Here is a 23,273-nt window from a genome sequence, read left to right as displayed (position 1 = left end):
TGGTGTTCCTGTGTCTGTGGTGCTCACAGTCCAGGTAAGTGAAGGACAAAAACATGTCAACAGAAAAAGTAATTTCATACTGTGGGAGTGTCAAGAAATTATGATACAGAGCTGAGACAGAATGAGACTGGGAACACAACGGTGAGGGGACAGTGACATCTGTGGAAATATCAGAAGTGTGAACTGGTCATTCAAAGTTCAGGAAGATGAGCAGTTCCATCTGAAAAAATATAACTAAAAACTCAAAGCAAGAATCTAACACCTCTAAAGACTGAGAGGCAGAAAATTTTAAATGTGACCCAGGAACTGAAAGAAGGTCTGTGAAGAGGGAGTAAGGCTCGAAGAGGAGAGGATGAGATTTGCAATGTTTGTCAGCCTGGTTGACTCTATTGGCCATATTCTTTCTTTCTTTTCTTTTCCTTGAAGCTTTAATGAGGCATAATTGACTTACAATAAACTGCATATATTTAAAGGATACCATTTGAAAAGTTTTGATATATGCATCCACCAGGAAATTAGTAACATAAAATGGGAAGGTACTGGAAGGTTTTAATCGGGAGAATGACATGATTTGGCCAACCAGCAGTTCTAGATAATGCTAGAGGTTGCGTTGTATGTTCCATAATGAGCCTCCCTGACTGGGATTGGGTTTCAATGTGCTACACCCTAACCAGACTCACTGAGACTTTCCAATGGTGTCCTATTGTTTGGTCTTGATATCTATAACCAAGTCTTGTTGACTTTGTTTTTCCTCTAGCATTTTCTATTTACCAAGCTCTAAGACATTAACAAAACAACAGCTTTGGGAACTTTTCCCCACTGGTCTAACACAAATATGGTTCTAATAATTGTACTCTATAACCACACACTAACTCTTTATCAAGAATCAAACACGACACAAAAATACTTGTGATCCTGACATAGTGTATATGCTAATCTAAAGACCAGATATATAGTTTCCAAAGGCTTTGCCTTTATGTAGATACTCAGTAAGTATTTATTGTTTTTTCTAAGCATTTGGTTCTTACCAGACTGCAGATCATCAGGGAAAGCCAGGCTTTGTGCTGATGAGCTGAGGGCAGTGTATGTCACTGATGGCTTCTCCTGAAGACCTTGCAGTCTAGCAGTTCCCATAGGGACCAGATGCATCTGGTGAGACTTTATTTCCACATAGGTGTTGATAAAATGGTAAAGTCATGTAGAAAGGAGGGATTCAGTTGTTCTATCCCTTTTTGTTATGTCTGCACAGCTTCAAGAGGGAACTGGGAATATTCCATCTCATCACTCAGAGACATTTTAAGAAGGAAGAATAAAACTATCTAAATAGTCCCTGAACTCTTCAGTCATGTCAGTGTTTCCATCTATACATCCATACAGGTGGAGACTGGAACATGCTGTGAGAGGTACATTCTTGCTCTCAAAAGATCTTCTGGGAAAAATAACTATTAAAGATAGTTGGGCAAGGGAAATGTCCTCAAATCAAATTTCTTGAGTTCAAATCCTAATCCCATTACCTACTAGTTATGTGATCCTCAAGATTCTCAAGAAATTTATTAATTTCTTCATATGTAAAATGAGACTATAATAAACCATCTTAAATAATTTGTACTTGGCTGATAACCAAGAGGTAAGAGGTTTGAATCCACCCAGAAGTACCTTGGAAGAAAAAACTGATGATCTACTTCCAAAAATTCAGCCATTGAAAACCCTGTGGAGCACAATTCCACTATGACACACAGTTGCCCTCTACTAATTGGACTCAACTAGACAACATCTGGCAAAGAAATAACAGGTCACTAGATAATAAGTCTGCGTTGAAAATAAAAATAAAAATAAATTGGTAAAAATCTTTAAGTGGCTGTTGATTAGGTATCTTATTGTCATTATCATATTATGCTAGAAAGAGATGAGCTGACATCACACCTACTGAAACTGAACCACCTTACTTGACTCTTCCTCAGGACAGTGAGTAGTGCTACCCTCATTTGAAGCACCTGGGAACTTGTTAAAACTACTGACTCTCGGACTCTCCTTGAAAAGCACTGTGGCAGTATTTCTACAGTGAGAGGCCCAGGGATCTGCAAGTTGAACCAGAGCTGCAGGTAATTTTGATTAGCCTCCGATGTTGAGAACTGCTCACTACCTGAATGGAACTCAGTCTGCTGATTGATTTCTCTCTCTCTGCTCTTTTGACCTGCAAAGAGATAACTGTGCTTTAAGGTGTGTGCTCCAGTTGACTTTCTGTCAGTGTTTTATCCTTTTGGGTTCCCCCAGTTGCATATCACAATTCTTTAGGGTGGGGCTCAGGGCAATTTTCTGCTTTCATTGATACTTGTGGTCCAAGGCTTCCTCACCCCCCACTTGTTTACTGCTACTGAACACATCATCCCCTTGCTACCGTCAACTGTAACAGACAGTCCTGTGGGCTTCCTCCTGTATTATATTACCTTCTTTTTTCCCCTTTCTTGGTGATTTAAGGAGCTGTTTTTATTGTTTCTAGAGCCAACACATCTGTCATATATTTCCCTCCAACTTAAAAACACTGGAAAATCACTGGTTATTTAGCACAAACGCATGCCTGCACTAGAGGACAATTTCTTTTGTAACAGGCCCTTCTGCCCTCCCATTTGCTCTTGCTGCCATTAAGATCAGACCCTTAAATTCAGAGGCGGCAGACATGACTCTCAATTTAGAGTTTTTTTTTTTGTTTTGTTTTGTTTTTAATGTAAGTAGCTAATCATAAGAATTAAAGAAAGCATTATGGTTTACCCAGTTTCCTATGTTGTGGATCTGCTCTTGCTCCCTGAACACAGAAAATTGAGCCATGGTTATAACTTAGAAAGTGATATAGTGTGAAGTGTGTGAGTAATGGAGGAACGATGAGGAAATTGGAAAGGATTGAACTGAGGGCTCAATTAGAATAACACAAGAGTGCTTCAAAAAGTTCATGGAAAATAGACAGGAAAGATAATGGAATTTTTCCATGAACTTTCAAAAGCCCCCTTGTATCTATAAGAAGTGTGAATCTTCTTTCTTTTTTCTTGTTTTTACTTTTTATACTGAATTGAGTCCATGAAGGTTTACAGAGCAGATCATCAGTTTTACATTTAATAGATCATTTGTTGCTATTGCTAAGTGCTATCCAGTCAATTCCTACTAATAGTGTTTTAGACAGTTCCTACTCATGGTGGCTTACTCATAAATGGTTCTGACTCATAGCGACCCTGTATAGGGTTTCCAAGGCTGTAAATCTTTACCAGAACAGAAAGGCTCTTCTTTCTCCCATGGAACTGCTGGGAGTTTTGAACTGCTGACCTTGAGATTAGCAGCCTGACTCATAACCACTACACTACCAGAACTCCTTTTCCTATATTGGGTTTATGATGAGTGTCTGGTGAGGTTGAATTGCTGACCTTGTGGATCAAACAGACCTTGCAGTCCAGCACATGATCCAGCAGGGCTACACTAGGACTTCAATACATCATATACTTAATTTCAATTAAATGATTACAATCCCCTCCATGTAACATCAGTTATCCAACTTTCTCCCTAGGATTCTTGTTTTCATTTTACCTTCTTTACCAACCCTTCTGATTTTGCCTTTAGGTAAATGCAACCCTTTTAATGTTGAATGGTTGACTACTTTATGGCATGCATACCTCACTAGTGTTGAGCCCCCCAGTCCCTACCCCTAAACTCCTACCTACATAAATATCTACTGCTTGTTTGAAATTTGAGCCATGAAGATGAATTCTGTTCCACACCTGAAGACTAACTATGGGGTACAGTTAATTTCTGACAAGTAAACTGGGTCTTTTAAAAAAATTTTTGAGTTTTCTGCCACATTTTCTCTCACTCAATCTAGGACCTTCTAATATGACCCCTATCAGAACAATTGGTAGTGGTGGCTGTTGTTGTTAGGTGCCATCGAGTTGGTACCAACTCAAAGTGACCCTATGCACAACAGAACGAAATACTACTTGGTCCTGGGCCAGCCTCACAATTGGTGCCACACTTGAGTCCATTGATGCTGCCACTCTGCAAATCCATCTTGCTGGGGGTCTTCCTGTTTTTTCTCTGACCCTCTACCTTAGCAAAGATGATATCAGTCTCCAACAACTGGTCTCTCCTGATAATATGTCCAAACTATGAAAGACAAAGTTTGGCCATCCAGATCTGTTTGTTCTTTTGGCAGCCCATGGCACTTTCAATATTCTCCAACACCATAGCTCAAATGCATCAATTCTTCTATGGTATTCCTTATTCACTGTCCAGTGTCTGCATGCATATGTGGTTATTGAAAATACCATGACTTGGGTCAGGCACACCTTAGTCCTCAAGCTGACAAATTTGCTCAACACTTTAAAAACGTCTTGTGCAGCAGGTTTGCCTAATGAAATACATCATTTGATTTCTTGACTGCTGCTTCCATGAGTGTTGATAGTTGATCCAAAAGAATGAAGTCCTTGACAATTTCAACCTTTTCTCTGTTGATAAGAATGTTGTTTATTGGTCCAGTGGTGAGGATTTTTGTTTTCTTTACATTGAGACTCAATCCATACGGAAGGCTGTACTCTTTGATCTTCATCAGTAATTATTTTAAGTCTTCTTCACTTTCAGCAAGCAAGGTTTTATCATCTGCATATCGCAGGTTGTTAATGAGTCTTCCTCCAATCCTGATGCCACATTTTCTTCACAGAACCCAGCTTCTCGGATTATTTGTTCAGCATACAGATTGAATAAATTTGGTGAAAGAATACAACCTGTCACACACCTTTCTTAATTTTAAACCATTCATTGTTCCCATGTTCTGTTCGAACAATGGCCTCATGGTCCATGTACAGATTCCTCATGAGCACAATTAAATGTTCGGAACACTCATACTTCACATTGTTGTCCATAGCTTGTCATGATCCACACAATTGAAAGCCTTGCATAATCAATAAAGCGAAGGTAAACATCTTTCTGGTATTCTCTGCTTTCAGCCAAGCTCCATCGGACATCAGCAATGATGTCCCTTGTTCCACATCCTTTTCTGAATCTGACTTGAACCTCTGGAAGTTCTCTGTCAATGTATGCTTGCAGCCATTTCTGTATTACCTTTAGTAAAACTTTACTCACATGTTATATCAAAGATGTTTTCCAATGATTTCCGCATTCCGTTGGGTCACTTCTCTTTGGAATGGGCAAAAATATGGATCTCATCCAATCAGTCGGCCAGATAGTTGTCTTCCAAATTTCTTGGCATAGATCAGTCATAAGGTACTACTCTGTCTGTGACAGGACAATATCCATGTGACTAAATTTGTTCTTATTTTTTTATTGGAATTCTCTCTTTTTAATTTAGGTCTGTAATCCACATTGAGTTCATTTTTGTATATGGTTTGAGATATGGGGCTTGTTTCATTCTGCTGAACATGGATTTCCAGTTTGTCAGTATCAGTTGGTGAAGAAACTGTCTCTTCCCAATTTATTGTGTTTTGGTTCTTTGTATGGATGGATTTACTTCTTGGTTCTCATTATTCTTTTTTATCAATCTATGACTTTTGCTGTACTAGTACCACATTGTTTTGAACACTGTGACTGAGCAGTATATTTTGAGGCCAGGAAATGAGAGGCCTCATTTGTTCTTCTTTAGTAATGCTTTGCTTCACCGGGGCTTTTCTCCTTCCCATTAAAATTAGTGATGCATTTTTCATCTCTTTAAAGAATGTGTTGGAATCTGGGTTGGGATTGCATTATATCTATAGATTGAAGAATGTTGACATTTTCACAATGTTGTCTTCCTGTCCACTAACATGGTATATTCTTCCATTTTTGTGGGTTTCTCTTGGATTCTTGTAGAAGTGTTTTGTAGTTTTCTTTGTATAGATGTTATTGTTCTCTGGTTATATTTATTGTTACACATTTTATCTTTTGGGTGGATATAACCCCTTTTAAGTCCAAAAAAAAATGTTGCCATACACTTGTGAGCTAAACTCTGTATTCTGAATTTAACTTCCTCTACAGTTCGCCTCTAAAGCTGCTGCTTTGACTGGCACCGCAGTAGGAATACTTTTGACTTTTGATTTACCCTCCTATTATTTCCCTGTCAAGGTGATGGGGTTTTTTTCCCCCTAAATTAATTAGGCAAAAAGAACTTGTTTCTTAGCTACTATTTCTAAACATGAATAATAAATGATATGGGCAAAATTATCTCTAAATTTATCTTTGTGCCATTCTATGTTCCCATCACTATATTTCTATTGAAAAATAATGCTAACAGCTTGGCAGCCGCAGAGCAAAATCACATAGGACAGGCTTCATGGAGGAAGGACTGAAAACCCAGAGACACTGCTTTCATGGAGCAGCACCAGAGCTCTGGAGCTAGCATAAGGGTCAGGGCATCAGTTTCCCGCAATCACCAGTGGAAAAATCATGGTCGGTGTAAAGGAAAATATTGTGATTAGAAATCAGTCAAGACACGGGACTCCCTCTACCACCATCCCACCCAGGCAGAGGTCAGAGGGTGTGGCTACAGCCAGACTGGCACAGGGAACCAGCGGCTAAAAGCAGTTCAGTGGTGTTTTCAAACAGAGGTGTGGGGGGATTCTACACATTTTTTTTCCTCCTCTTTCCTGTTGTACCTTCTTTTCCGAGCCTAGATGCCTTCAGGTGTGTGGGTACACACCCCCAAAAAAGTCCAGCGTTGAGACCACAGCTGGGCAGCCAACAAACATATGAAGAAATGATCACAACCACTAGCCATCAGAATGATGCAAATCAAAATAACAATGAGATATGATCTCACACCAGCAATAACAGCAAAGATAAAAAAAAGTAGAGGACAATAAATGCTGGTGAGAATGTGCAGAGTCTGGGACCCTCCTACATTGTTGGTGGGATTGCAAAATGGTCCAACCACTCTGGAAAGCAATATGGCATTTCCTCAGAACGTTGGAAATAGAAATACCTTATGATCCAGCAATTCCTCTATTTGATATTTCCCACAAGTAATATGAGCCCTAACACAAGTAGATATATGCACACCAATGTTCATAGCAGCACTATTTACAATAACAAAAAGATGGAGACAGCCTAAATATCCATCAATTGAAGAATGAATAAACGAACTGTGGTACATACACACAATGGAATACTATGCTACCTTGAAGAACAAGGAAGCTGCCAGCCACTGCATAAAAGGATGAACTTTGAGGACATTATGCTGAGTGAAATGAGTCAGTTACAAAAGGAGAAATACTGCATAGGACCATTATTGTAAAAAGTAAGAAAAAGAACCCACCCAAAAGGGGAAAAATACCCCAACAAACAAATATATATATAATTACTGATCACCGGGATGTATGGGCTGAAAGGAGGGTTGGGAGGGAAGGGAAAATGGAGGACAAGGTAGGGAATAGACAAAGGAAATCTTGGATGCTGGGGGAGGGGGGCAATACACAAGAAGGGGGAAGGGAATGGAAGAACAAGGCTGATGCAAGAATAGTTAGGCAGGTTCACATGGGCTAAGTGGGACAGAGGTAAATGATGATGTATGCACAACCTTGGAAGAACAGAGCTTTGGGATACAGGGATTGAGACACGGTTTGAAAGGGTAAAAGAGGGCAATAATGTTAAGATGCTTGGCTGTCTTTTGAATCTTGGTTTCCCTTGCCTACCATTGTGAAATATACCCTTGGGGGTGGGTGGAAGGAATAGCCAGAAACATCACAAAAGAAAGCTTGTAAATCCTTCTTCAGCTTATAACTAATTGATACACCTTAAAGGGGGCTAGAAATTGCCCAGTGAAAGAGACCTCCTGTGGAGCTTTTGCATTGCATAAGACCATAGGTGGAAACCAGAATCCCATCCAGATTTGTCTGAGGTGGGAAATTTCCACTGGAAAAGACTAGTAGACCAGCCTGGAGTGACTTGAAGAACAGAAGATATTTTGTGAAGAAAGACCACAGGAAAATCCAGAAACAATAATGGCAGTCTGATTGATTGCTACAAGAACAAGTAAGCTGTTCACCTGGGAGCCATCAAGGCAAGTGGTCAGATCCCCTCAAAGCAAACTCCCTTCCAAAACTAAGACTCAAGGGGAATACACGAGCAGGCATGTGGTCTGGTTGGTGACCACATTGGTCAGCAATAAGGGGAAGAGAGGGCAAAAACAGCAATGAAGTTGGGATCTAAGTTCGACCACATTCAATAGACTCCTGTGAACCTGGGCAGAGATCTGGATGGCCAGCAGTTACAGCATGACCCAGGGACTCCTGGGCCCAGAGGCAGTGAAATGGCCACAGAGGGCTAGAGCAGAGAGTGAAGCTTCCAGCTGATATGAAGTGAGGGGAGATGCACAAGAACACCCATACTTGCAGATAGTACCCACTTGACCTGGCTTCGATGGCTGAATTATCAGAACTCGACTAGAAGAAGAAAGAAGAGGGAAGGAAAAAAAAAAAAAGTAACCCACTACAATTTGATGAACTTTACCTATATGTATAGATGTAGTAACTCAAAAAAGGGAACAAATCTTTACAGCAAGGCTCACTCCCACCCCCTCGGTACACAGGGTTGACAGGGATGGATAGCTTAGACAATGGCTACCCAAAATGGGGGAGGAAGGCTATAAAGGCAAGAAGTGACTGGCTTACAAGCTTTCAAGAGGGAGCCTATTTCCAAATGGGGCAGGGGTAAGTAGAGCCTCCACTGAATGATTTCCAATCTGTTGGGACCACTCTGGTGAAAGGTACTGGGGATAAGACTCTTGTGGTACAATAGTGAATAACTGCCATCAAGACTGACTATGAGGATCAGAAATGTAGAGATAAATGTTTTTTGACAAAAAGAAGGGAGTGATTGATTTTGCAGCTCAGAAGCAGAGGTCCCTGGGACCATCAAGTGAGAAGAACGGAGAGCGTGACCCTACCCAGAAAAGCAGTGACACCAAGGATGGAGACAGAGACGATGATGTGGACAGATGGAGTGACTGAAGACACTGGACTCAGGGAGGGAGAGGGGCCATGTTCTGATGGTCAGGGTGGTGGGGCTGTGGGGTGTACCTTTTGGTTACTTGATGATGCATGGAGGGGATTGTGATCATTGCAATGAAATGAAATATGATAGGATGAATGTAAAACTGATGTTCTCTCATGTAAACCCACATAATTCACAATAAAAACTTAAAAAAAAAAAAAAAGAAAGTAATGCTAAGTGCATAACTACAAAGCAGGTTTGACATGATGTTAGTAGAAACACTATCACTAACAAATATAATGCTGTTTTTTGGTCTTATGCAGCCTCCCCTATGTGATCATACTTACGTCACCAAGTCAGATCCTTAAAAACTGTTTGGAAACTAAATGCAGGCCGGTATCCCCTAGGAAGTGTCTGCCAAACATATAATTTCCCCTGTCTGGTGGGTGACATGCTAATGACCCTTTGTTCTTCTAAATAAATACATTTCAGCAGAGAAGCAGAGATTTAGGGAACATTTTCAAAGAAGAAATATGTGTGTTCACTATTTTTATGTGGACAAAGTGAGGGGTGGTTAGTCAAGAAATCAACCCTGATATTCTCTTGGGCGTATGTGGTTTTAACTAGAAGCTAAAAAATTACTTGGACAATTTTGCAGAATCATACTCCTGGCTTCAGTTTGGAACTCCTGTCTGTAACTGCAACTTGAATAGGAGTATTAAAAGACATACATTCTGGGTGGATACCTTCTTAAATATAGTGCAGGGAGAAGTTTTTGATTCATTTATTCAATTGCACTGTAAATGGATACTCATGGAGCACCTTCCTGGGGCCAGGAATTGTACTCAATGCTGAACGTTCAGTTGTGAAAAAGAAAAAAATCCCAGTGGAGGAAACAGACATTAACAGAAATAATATAAATGTTGTTAGCTGCTGTCAAGTCAGCTCCAATTCATGGTGACTTCATGCACAACAGGAGAGGGGCATTGTGAGCCATAGGGTTTCCACTGGCTGATATTTTGTGAAGTAGATCAGCAGGTCTTCCTAGTATGATATAGAATGGAAGGTCTTCTAGCACCTGATTAGCATCTTGTTAACTGCCATCCTAGCAACATACACACTGCCAGATAGGTGATAGTTGCACCTGAGGTGCATTGACCAACAATCATATCTGGGTCACCTGTATGTTGTTGTTAAGTACCATTGAGCTGGTTCCAACTCATAGCAATGTTGTATAGGGTTTCCAGGGAGTGGCTGGTGTGTTTGAACTGCCAACTTTATGGTTTGCAGGCCAGTGATTATCCTGCAGTGCAACACCAGGACTGAGAATTTATATTACTGAGCTCCCACTGCCACCATCAAATTATGTCGAATGTGTAGCATAAGTAAGGAAACTGGTGTTTTCTGATCTGTGGCTACCAGCTGCTCCTGGAGTGGCCATCTTGGGCATGACAGAGGGGGTGAAGAATCAGAGGAGCACTACCACCACAGAGGTCTGACCAATCCTCAGAGATAAAGATTTGGACATTCCCCCCACCCCCACCCTCTGTTCATTGGTCTCTCACTGTCTGCGCATCTCCACTCTGGTAACTAGAGAGGGTGACTGAGTGAGTGGCCACCCACCCCCACCCCCGAAGCATTCTACTACAGATGTGCATGGATCTGCTCAGCAAAAAAAAAAAAAAAAACACTAAGAAAGGAGAAGATACTGCTTAAAACCAAACGGGCTCCCAAAATGGCTAGAGCTGGCACTGACCAGTGTATCACTAGGAAAATGTCCTGAACAGGGGTTGTAGAGTGGGAGAGAGACCGACTAAAAAGGAAACAGGCAGAAAATTAAATCCTGAGTTATGTCATCCTTGAAAGCAAGAAGCTGAGAAAGGTGTGTTAAAGTCATACTGATATTTGGCTATGGATTTTTTTTTTTTTTCTTTTTCTTTTCAATGATTATAGATTATAGTACCCCATTTTTTTTATTTATTTTTATTTTTTATTTTTTTTGCTGTTGCTGCTTTGTTTTTTGGTCCTTTCTTTACTTTCAGGGGGCTCTTCTTGCTCTATGTTACCCAAGAAGAGACAGAAATTGCAGTCATATAAACAAGCTACAATCACACCCTATAAAATCCCACCATCATCTGCTATACACCATATAGACATCCAACACCTGCTACAGTTACTCTGAGTTGAGTAATAAGAACAGTGAAAAGGGAAGCTCATATCCTGATCATATCTACCTAGAGGCAATCAGAAAGCAAAGTAATACATCAACATGCATTCATCTAATTATTGAAATTACACCTAATTATTGAAGATGTCCAAGAAACAGCTGACAGTATCGACACATGTCCAGAAGCAAGATAGAGTAACTGAGACAAATAAGCTGGAACTAGATATAGACTTCACATTGGAAGGAGAGCAGGTTTTGGAACTGCCTGAAAATAGATTCAGGAAAATGATATTGAGATGCATCCAAATGCTCCATAGAGGGTTTGAGAAAAATAAGGATGAAGTCAAGAAAGCACTACAGGAACAAAAAAATAAGATCGATACAACATTGGAAACAATTCAAAACCTGCAAAAAGAGGTCCAAACGATTAATAATAAAATATCAGAAATGGTCAATACACTGAAAGGGCAAAGGAGTAGAATTGAAGAGATGAAAGCCAGAACCAGTGAGCTGGAAGGCAAATCTCTCAATACTGCTAAGATAGAAGAGCAAGCATAAAAAAGAATAAAAAAATCTGAAGAAAGTCTAAGATTCATGTGGGACAACATGAAGAGGAATAACTTGAGAATTATTGGCATTCTGGAATAGGAAGTTCACAGAGGAGCTAGGTGAAAATCTGCTAGAAAAAAAAATGTCCCTAACTTACTGAAAAATGAAAAGATAGGCATTCAAGAAGCTCAAAGAACCCCAGGAAGGATAGACCCCAAAAGAAAATCACCAAGACATATCATAATCAAGCTCTCCAAAATAAAAGACAAGGAAAGAATCCTGAAAGCACCTAGGGAAAAAAGAAGTGTTACTTACAAAGGCAAGCAAATCAAATTAAGTTTTGATCTCTCAGCAGAAATGATTCAGGCAAGAAGACAATGGGGGCACATATATAAAGCAAGTGAAAGAAATGCAGAGGTAAAAGAGCTGAACAGAACAGTTAAAAAGGTAACTTGGAAAGACAAAATCAAGCATTATAACAAAATGTGCAGAGACCTTGAGTTAGAAAACCAAAAGTGAAGAATATGCTCAAGTTGAGGAAACTGAAATGTACATCAAGCTGAGGGATCTGAAGAAAAAATTCAATCCTCAACTTGAAATATTAAAGGATTCTTTGGATATAATATGCATGATGATGCAGGAAGCATCAAAAAAAGATGGAAGGAATACATTGAGCCACTGAACCAGAAAGAAACGGTTGATGTTCAATCATTTGAAGAGGTAGCATATGTTCAAGAATCAATGATACTGAAGGAAGCACCCCAACGAGATGGAGTGGCAGTAGAGATGGGCTCAAATATAACAATGATTGTGAGGTTAGCCCAGGACCGGACATTGTTTTGTTCTGTTGTGCATAGGGTCACTATGAGTTGATACTGACCCAATGGTACCTAGCAACAACAACAACAAAAATCTTTATGGAAGCAGATTGTTATTGTTAAGTGTCATTGAGTCCGTTCTGACTCATAATGACCCTGTATAGGATTTCTGAAGAGCAGTTGGTGGGTTTGAATTGCCAACGTTGTGGTTAAATCTCCAGTGCTGATCCTACAGCACCACAGCAGAAGCCCTCTTAAAAGATTGTTTTGCTAAGGGCCTTCGAGTTGGTTCTGATACACAGGTATTTTGTATAGAGTTTTCAAGGAGCAGCTGGTTAATTTGAATTACTGACCTTGCAATTCAAAACAGCCTTGTGGTTTATCCCAAAATGCCACAAGCAGATTATCAGGACTTTTTCTCCTGTGGAGCCACTGAGGGGTTTCAAATTGTTGACCTTTTGGTTAGCAACTAAGTACTTAACCATTGTGTTGACAAAGTGATGGAAATATACATACTTGGAGATTATGCTATAGGATAATCTCTACATGTTTTATGACAAGATTTGAAAAACAAAAATTAAAAAGCCAAAACAAAACAACCTTATTGGAGAAAGTTGTATATGAGTGGCATCTTGATGAAAACAATTCTACAAGGAAAAATAAGAATGAATATATTTGAACGATGAACGACAAAAGTCAGAATGTTCAGGACATAGGCAATTCAGAGTAATTGTGAATAATGTAGAAGGGGAGAAACAATAGAATAATAAGAGAATAAAATAGAGTCAAATGTGAATAGTTATATATATCATTCAAAGTGTTTGGATTATGCTAATTGCAAATAATTGAAGGTTTTCTCATGGGGGGGATGATTTGATAAGATTTGTATTTTAGAAAGATCACCTTGACCATGAGAAGGGGAAGGGGCCCTTATGAAAATTAAGAACAAACTTTTACCATTTTGTCAAAAATTGATGAAAGAGTTAGAAAATTAATATAATTTCTCACAGAGTCTTTCAAAATATAAAAGACATTAGGGTTAGATGTGAAAGTGGTGTTTTCATTAGGAATTAAATGCCATGTTTATTTTCTCATTGACCTGAAATCCTAAAAACAAATTAACAATACAATAAGCCATTCAGCGTCCCTTGACTTGATTTAAAAATTTTATATACTGTTGTTAGGTGCCCTTGAGTTGGATTGGACTCATAGTGATCCTATGAACAACAGAACAAAACACTGCCCAATCCTGCATCCTCATAATTATTGTTATACTTGAGCCCATTGCTTCTGTACCAATCCATCTCATTGTGGATATTCCACTTTTTCAATGACCCTCCACGTTAACCAAGCATGATGTTCCTCTTTAGGGACTAGTCCCTCCTGAAAATGTGTCCAAAGTACGAGAGACAAATTCTTGCCAACCTTGCTTCTAGTGAGCATTGCTGTCATATTTTTCCAAGACAGATTTGTTTCTTTTTCTTGCAGTCCATGATACTTTTAACATTCTTCTCAAGCAGCATAATTCAAGTGCATCGATTCTTCTGTGGTCTTCCTTATTCATTGTCCAACTTTCATATGCATATGAGCTATTATATGAAAAAATACCATAGCTTGAGTCAGGTGCACCTTAGTCCTCAAACTGATACCTGTACTCTTGAACACTTTCAAGAAATCTTTTGCAGCAGATTTGCCTAATGCAATATGTCATTTGATTTATTGATAGCTGCATCCCTGAGCATTGATTGTAGTAGATCCAAGCAAAATGAAGTCTTGGACAACTTCAATCTTTTCTCCACTTATCATGATGATGTTTATTGGTGAGGATTTTTGTTTTCTTTCCTCTGAGGTGCAACCCATACTGAAGGCTGTGGTCTTTGATCTTCATCAGAAGGTATTTAAGGCCTCTTTGCTTTCAGCAACCAAGGTTGTATCATCTGCATATTGCAGGTTGTTAATTGGTCTTCCTCTAATTCTGATGCCACATTCTTCTTTATTTAATCAATTATTCAAATTATTTGTTAATCATGCAGATTGAATAAATTTGGTGAAAGAGTACAGCCCTGATATATACCTTTCCTTATTTTAAACCATTCAGTCTCCCCTTGTTCTGTTTGAACAACTGCCTCTTGGTCTTTATATAGGCTCCTCACAGGTACCATTAAGTGTTCTGGAGTACCCATTCTTCACAAAGTTGTTCATAGCTTGTTATGATCCACAGAGTAGAAAGTCAGTCAAATTGTATTCTTTAATCAGTCCTGGATTGCAAGGCTGATTTGAACCACAAGGTCTGTGGTTCAAACTCACCAGTCATTTCGTAAAAGAAAGATGTTTGCTCACATAATGATTTATGGTCTCCGAAAATTTATGGAGGGTTTCAGTGAGTCAAAAGTAATTTGGTAGCAGTGGGGTTTGGTGAGTTTAATTCATAAAATGATTAGCCACATGTCCTCGATTATGATGAGCTAGTAAGTTATTAAAGAGCTGTTAGCTGCTACCAAGTCAACTTTGACTCTTGCAGACTCCAAACCTGCATATTTTCAAAATCATCCTCATGTTTGAGTCCATCATTGTGGCTACTGGGCCTCTCCATCTCACTGAGGCTCTTACCTTCTCCTTTTTGGCTAAGTAAGCAAATACGATGTCCTCTAGAGATTTGTTCCAAATGTGTTGCCCAGTGTCCTGTTGTGATCTGTAAGATTTTCATTGGCTAATTTTAGGAAGTAGATCACCGGCCTTTCCTTCCTAGTTTATTTTATTCTGGAAGCTCTGCTGAAACCTGTCTTGCTTCTATTTGAAATGCTGACAGCATAGTTTCTAACATCATAGCAACATGAAAACCCTCACAATATGACAAATTGACTGAGGTGCTTTTGTTGTTGTTGCTGTTGTTTAATAAAGACTACTGTGCTTGACTTGAAAGCTCCACACTAAATCTTTAGCCCCTGAATATGCTTATTTAACTTCCAATGGTATATTCAAGAACCACTTTCAAACATCTCTCATGTATCATTGAGCTAGATCAGATGTGAACGTGGATCGCTTCAAGACCTGTCAAAATGAGTAAGTATCTTAGTAAGCTGTTTTACATCTAATACAAGCCAGTGAGAAAACAATGAGCCAGTCTCCGGTGTGAAGATGGGAAAATACGAAAACCATCCAGGATTCTTCCACTCATCACCATGGTTTCATCATCTATTACACAGTAAAACAAACACAGCCACCGACTCTAACCCTTAATGAGCATGTGTGACTCCGATAATATTTATCGGGTTTATTTGTTTGAGGCCAACTGAAATGAAAAGAAAACAGTGCAGCATTGGGTCATTAGTCTCTTCTGACATGTGCTGTAATTCTAAGGAAAACATTAGTAGCCTATTTTTAGCAAGCACCTTCATCCACTAAAGCGATAATGGCCAGAGGAGTAATCCCTGGGATGAAAAACAGAAATTCCCAGAATTAAACTTTTTTAGTCATCTGTTCTATGGTCATAGGAAATCTATCAGCACCGTCATTTCTCATCAACATGGAAAAAAAGTTTTGCATCAGACAATTATGAAATTCTTCTCAATTGAAATGCCTTTCTCCATCATCTCTGCTAAATCATGGTCCTTCCAACTAAAAGAAAAGAAAAATATGTCACCTCCTCCAAGAAGCCTCCCTATTTCAACTCCCTTATCTACCAGTATTATAATTTGTCTCTTATATTGTTTGAAGTCACATGCTCTATTTATTCAACTGCTTCCTTTATTCACAAATTAAAACAACAACAACAAAAAATGACAGGGGCTAGATATTTTAAAAGCCAGTTTGGTGATAATGTGTGGGGAAGGAGACAGACAGTAAGAGGTAGGCTCTTCTCTACAGGGGTGTAGAACCTTGTAGGAGAGGTAAAGCACGTGAATAGGATCAAAAAGTGGTCCTTCATAACATTTCATTTCAATAACTGAAAGTCCCATCAATCCTGGGGACTCACCACTGAATTACTAGAGTGTGTGGACATGATGGGACATGTGGCCAGAGTCTCAGTAGGGCAGGGGGCGGGTGGGGGTGGAATAGAAGGCAGAACTTCTTTCTGGAAGACAGCTATAAACTATGTTCAGAATACTGTAGTGGTTTAAAGCAGGGTCTTTGGTAGGTATACAACAGATGTTGTTATTGTTATTAAGTGCTATGAAATTGCTTCTGATTTATGCACACCAGAAGAAAATACTGCCCAGCCATGCACCATCCTCACAATTGTTATGTTTGAGCCCATTTTTGTTGCCACTGTGTCAATCCTTGTCATTGGGGGTCTTCCTCTTTTCTCCTTTTAGTAAGCAGGAACTGGCATTTCCTGACAACATGTCCAAATTATGAGAGACCAAGTCTCACCATCCTTGCTTCTAAGGAGCATTCTGGCTGTAATTCTTCCAAGACAGGTTTGTTGGTTCTTCTGGCTGTCCATGGTAGTTTCAGTATTCTTTGCCAACACCGTAGTTCAAAGGCACTGACTCTTACAGTCTTCCTTATTCATTGTCTAACTTTTACAACATGTGACTCCATTGAACATACCATGGCTTCTTCGCTCTTTAACATTTTAAAGAGATCTTTTCTAGCAGATTTGCTTAATGCAATACATTGATTTCCTGAATGCAGGTTCCATGGTCATTGATTGTGGATAAACAAGATTTGGGTTCAAGTTGAGTGTAGTTTTGAACAAGTTATATAATCTTTTTGAACCTCACAGGATTAGTGTTACCACTAAATGAAATTCGGTAAAAAGACTTCATGGTGCCTGATGTAGTAGGCTTAATGGTGTCATCACAAAAGATATGTCCGTCCAGAACACGTGACTGTGATCTTATTTGAAACAAAGGGATTTTGTAAATGTCATTATGTTAAAGATCTCAGGATCAAATCATCCTGGATTATTCAAGCAAATCCTAAATCCAATGACAAGTGTCCTTATAAGAGACAGGAGAAGAGAAAATCAGGTAAAAATGGAATAGAAATTGGAGATATACATCTTACAAGTTAAAGGATGTCTAAAGCCACCAGATGTTGAAAGAGGCAAGAAGGTTCGTTCCTAGAGCCTTCAAAGGAAATGCAGCCCTGTCAAAACCTTGATTTTGGATTTCTGACCTCTAGAATGGTTAAGGCAGTACTTTTCTGTTGTTTTAAGTTACCAAATTAGTTATACTCTGTTGTTATTGTTAAGTGCCATCAAGTTTGTTCTGACTGATAGCAACCTTGTATAGGATTTCCAAGGAGTAGCTGGTTGATTTGAACAACCAATATCATGGTTAGCAGTCCAGTGCTTACCCTACAGCACCATATCAGAACTCCAAATGGTTATAGTAGTCTTAGGCAAATGATATATCTTCTAATTGTTATGTAACAGGTACTTGTGTTTTTTGTTGTTAATATTCTATTCTTCTCAGAGAGCAGCCTTAAACTTTCCCTTTCCCTAGTGTAGAATCATTGTGCTAAATTGTAAAATGTCTTTCATGAGAGGCCCAACACATGCTGTAAACTCGGAAGAAAAAGAATTCTAGAACTTTGGGGTTGGGGTGAGAACTAGAAAAAATCTTGTGGAAGAGTTGTCTTTAGAGCTGGTTCTTAAAGGTTAAGTATGATTTGAGAAAGCAGTGATGAAAGGGACAGAACTTCCAACTATGCATCAAATGATAAATGGAGAGTATTTACATATTTCTTTCTTGGTGTTCCAACATGAATTCCAGTATTCATTGAATATTCCCTCAAGAAATGGTAAACTTCTTAGGGTAGGAACCATAATTTTACATGTTATTTATTATCTCCATAGAGAAGCCAATGCAAATAAAACAAATACTGTTGTTGAGTATTTGAGGCCCAGGCTGAAGTCGTTCTTACAATTGACAGATACACTGTGAGACTGCTTGATGTCTCTCTATAGATGGAAAAGGGAGCTTGGAGAAAACTGGGTGGAGACAGGGCAGAGAGTGAAGGGCTCTTTTCTCTAGATGATTTCACTTAAGTGAACACCAGTCTATATGTCTTAAAGAGCATTGTTCATGTCAAATAACGAAAACAATGAGTATGTGTCAAAGTAGAACTCCTTAGTAGGGTTTTCATGACCTTTCTCTGAGGTGTCTCTGGGTAAACTCAAACCTCTGCTGTTTCAATTAACAGTGAAACGGCATCAGAGATTCCTCAATGAGGGATTGCATAATAGAAAACTGATGATGTAAAATACAAAATAAAATGGGATTTTTTCAACATATTTTAGCTTTGCAAAGTGACAGCTAGGTGAAGACATCTAGATTAAATGTGTGCAGAACTGTGAAAGACCAGGAGCACCTTTGGGAACTGGGAGGGAGAGATAAGACTTTGTTGTGTGGGTAACTTCCAGGGAAACCATGTTGAGCACATCTGGCTTATGATACCTCAGTAGGATAGTCTCCTTCCTTAAAGATATCCTTTCCTTGAAGATATCTTCTGTAGAGTGACATAAGCTACTAAGATAATAATAAAGTTACAAGTTTCACCAAAAATAATCATATGTTATTGGTGTTGTTAGGTGCCTTTGACTCGGTACCAATCATAGTGACCCCTATGCACAACAGGATGAAACACTGTCTGGTCCTGGGCCAACCTCACAATTGTTGCCATGCTTGAGTCCATTGATGCTGCCACTTGGCCAATCCATTTCGCTGGGGATCTTCTTCTTTTTCTCGGACCCTCCACCTTACTAAACATGGTATCCTTCTCCAGCAACTGGTCCCTCCTGACAATATGTCCAAAGTACAAGAGACAAAGTTTGGCCCTCCTGGCCTCAAAGGAGCACTCTGGCTGTACTTATTCCAACACAGATCTGTTTGTTCTTTAGGCAGCCCATGGTACTTTCAACATTCTCCTCCAACACCATAACTCAAATGCATCAGTTCTTCTATGATCTTCCTTATTCAGTGTCCAACTTTTGCATGCATATGAGGTTATTGAAAATACTATGGCTTGGATTAGGACCTTAGTTCTCAAACTGACATCTTTGTTCTTCAACACTTTAAAAAGGTCTTGTGCTGTGGATTTGCCTAATGCAATGTGTTGTTTGATTTCTTGGCTACTGTTTCCATGAGTGTTGATGGTTGATTCAAGAAAAATGAACTCTTTGACAACTTCAATCTTTTCTCCATTGATAAGAATGTTGTTTATAGAGCTGAGAGTGAAGTATCCAGCTGGTATGAAGTGAGGGGAGATGCACAAGAACATCCAAATTTGCATATAGTACCTATTTGACCTAGTCTCGATTGCTTGGTAATCAGAACTCAAGTAGAAGAAGACAAAAGAAATAAATTTTGATAAGGAAAATGAGGGTAAATTGCTAAAATGATGAACTTGACCTATACTCATGAATGTAATAGCTCAAAATACCAACATAGAGGGAAGGAGTCTTCATTTTAGGTATCAATCCTATTCCCTCTGTATACAGGGTAGATAAGAACCAGCAATTTAGACACTGGCTACCTAAAATGAGGGGGTGATAAAGGCACAAAGTGACTGGCTTACAAGTTTTCAAGAGGAGTTTAGTTTAGAGTGTGAAGGGAAAGATAGAGTTCCCACTGAATAGTTTTCATCTTGTCTAGATGGGTCTGGTAAAAAGAGATGGGGATAAGAGTCTTATGATTCAATAGTGAATAATGTTATCATGATTAATTGCGACTGTCACAACTGTAAAGGTAGAAGTTTTATAACAAAAACAGGGGAGTAGTTTATCTTACAGTCCTGAAACAGAGGACCCTAGGACCATCAAGGGAGAAGAACATGAGCAGAATGCGGAACCCTATCCAAACAAGCAGCAACACCAGATAGAGACAGAGATGAGGACATGGAGAGAGAGAACACCTGAGGACTCTAGACTCATGGAAAGAGAAAGACTGAGTGCTGGTGGCCAGGAGGCAGGCTTGCAGAATGTGCCCTTTGGTTGTTTAAATTATTATATATTCCCCACCTCCCACCCCCACCTCAACAAAATAAAAGCAGAAGGAATGTTGAATGATGATGCACAGAAGAGATTGTAATCATTGCAATGAAACGATGGTGTAAAGCCAGTGTTCTCCCATGTAAACTAGCACTCAGTTCACAATTAAAAAATAAAAAAGAACTTTGTTTATTGGTCCAACGGTGAGGATTTTTGTTTTCTTTAGACTAAGATGTAATCCATACTGAATCGTATGGTCTTTGATCTTCATCAGTAAGTATGTTAAGTTCTCTTCACTTTCAGCAAGCAAGGTTGTATCATCTGCATATCACAGGTTAATAATGAGTTTTCCTCCAATCCTGATGCCACATTTTAATTCATATAACCCAGTTTCTGTGTAATCCTAAAATGTGGCTATTGATGTTGAGGATAACAATGATACTGAAGGGAAAAAAATACGCTTAAAAATAGAGTTTAAGTATATATTCCACAAATAATTTGATGTTAATTGTAGAGGGAAACAACACAAATGAGAAAAAGATCAATAATTAAATTAAAATTTTCATGTGTTTTCTATATATCTTGTTTTATGAATAATAGAATAATATTTTTATTTACATTGATAGCAATAAATACTGAAAATTTTTTGAAATCTTATTGTGAATTGAGTAAAGGTTTACTGAGCAGATTATTAGTCCCACATTCAACAAATCACACACGTGTTATTACAATTGTTGAATTCTCCTCCATGTTCTACCTTGATTCATGTTAACTCTTGCACTCCTCCCTGTGTCTCCCACTATCTTCATCATGCCTTCATCTCCCCATTACCCAGCTTGACATGTGTCTATCCTCTACTCAGTGAAGAACTTTTCTTTTCCTCCCAGCCCTGGTAACCATGATAAAATATTTCTTTTAGCCAGAAAGCCTTTTCTTAGCTTTTTAAAACAATGGTCTCATACAATATTTGTCCCTTTGTGATCAACTGATTTCATTCAGGATAATGTCCTCCAGGCTTATCCATATTATGCTTCCCAGATTCACCATTATTTTTCAGTGTTTTCTATAGTGTGGATGTACCAAAGTTTGTTAAACCATTCCTCTGTTGATGGGCGTTGAGGCTGTCTCCTTCTTTTTGCTCTTTTGAATAATGCTGCAATGAACATAGGTGTGCATCTATTTGCCATGACTCTCATTTCTTGAGTATATAGACCAAATAGAAGGGTTACTGATACACACGGTATTTCTGTTTTCAACTTTTTAAGGAAATGCTATACCATTTTCCACAGTCCAATGCATATGATTCTGTAATTAGAAAATCCCAAACAGTCAGAAAGAAAATTTTGGAACTGTTTGAAAGATTCAGTGAAGTGGCAAGGCACAAGATCAGCATCCAAAAATCAGTTGCATTCCTTACATTAATCTAGAGAGCTCTAAAGAGAAAATCAGGAAAATACCATTTACAACAGTACCATTTACAACACTGTTGTTTGTCATTACAGTCAAGTCATTTCTGACTCATAGCAATCCTGTATACTCTTTCTGAGGAGTGGTTGATGGATTTGAATTTCTGACCTTGTGGCTTAAACTGACCTTTTGGTCCAGTGCATTATCCTACAGTGCCACATTGTAGAAGGGTCCCAGACTCTCTTGTACATTTTTAACTGTGTTATTAATGCTGTGATAAGATGAAATCTCATTGTTTTAATTTGCATGGTCACTATGGGTCAGAATGGACTCTATAGCATTTAGCAACAACAACAATGACTACTGATCTTCTTCATATGTTTGTTGGCAGCCTGAATGTCTTCCTTAGTGAAGTGTCTATTCATGTCCTCTGCCCATTTTTAAATTGGATTTGAACCACAAGGTCCGTGTTTCAAGCTCACTAGTGGTTTCTTGGAAGCCCTATACAGGGTCACTAAGGGTCAGAACCGACTTGACGGCACTTAACAACAACAATAACATCATCTGCAAATAAAAAGAGTTTAACTTCTTTGCCAATTTGGATATCTTTAATTTCCCTTTCTTGACTTATATCTCTCGCTAGGACTTCCAGCATAGTATTGAATATGAGTGGTGATAAAGGGAACAACAACAACAAGGCTGTTATTTTATATGTCATTAAGTATTTTGAGAAATTTCCCCTCTATTCATAGTTTGCTGAATGTTTTTATCAGAAATGAATGTTGTATTTTGTCCAATAATTTTTTTCTGCATCAATTAATATGATCGTGTGCATTTTATTTATGAGGTGGATTATATTCATTGTTTTTCTAATATTGAAATATCTCTGCACACCTGGTATGAATCACTTAGTCATGATCTTTTTTTTTTTTTTTTTTTTTTTTGACTAGGTTTTTGTTGAGAATGTTTGTATCTGTGATCGAGGGATAATGGTTTATAATTTTCTTTTTAGCGATGACTTTATCTTGTTTTGGTATCAGTGTCAAGCTTGCTTCTTAAAATGAATTTGGGAGTTTTCTTTCCTTTTCTATATTCTGGAATAGTTTGAGTAGAATTGGTGTCAGCTTCTTTCTGAATGTTTGGTAGAATTCACCAGTGAAACCTTATGGGCCCAGACTATTTTTAGTTTGTGTCTTTTAATGACTTGATTAAGTTCTTCTTTTGAAATAGGTCTCTTCAAACTTTCTAGTTCAGTCTGTGCTAGTTTAGGTACGTCATGTGTCTTTAGAAATTTATTCATTTTTTCTAGATTTTCAAATTTGTTGGAATGCAATGCTTCTTAGTATTGTGTTATTATTCTTTTTATTTCCATGAGTTCTGTTATGATGTCACCTGTATTATTTCCTATTTATTTGAGTCTTCTCTTTCTTTT

The sequence above is a fragment of the Chrysochloris asiatica genome, unplaced genomic scaffold (assembly GCF_000296735.1).
Source record: "Chrysochloris asiatica unplaced genomic scaffold, ChrAsi1.0 scaffold00006, whole genome shotgun sequence".
NCBI lineage: Eukaryota > Metazoa > Chordata > Mammalia > Afrosoricida > Chrysochloridae > Chrysochloris > Chrysochloris asiatica.
Note: the sequence above shows the minus strand (reverse complement) of the source record.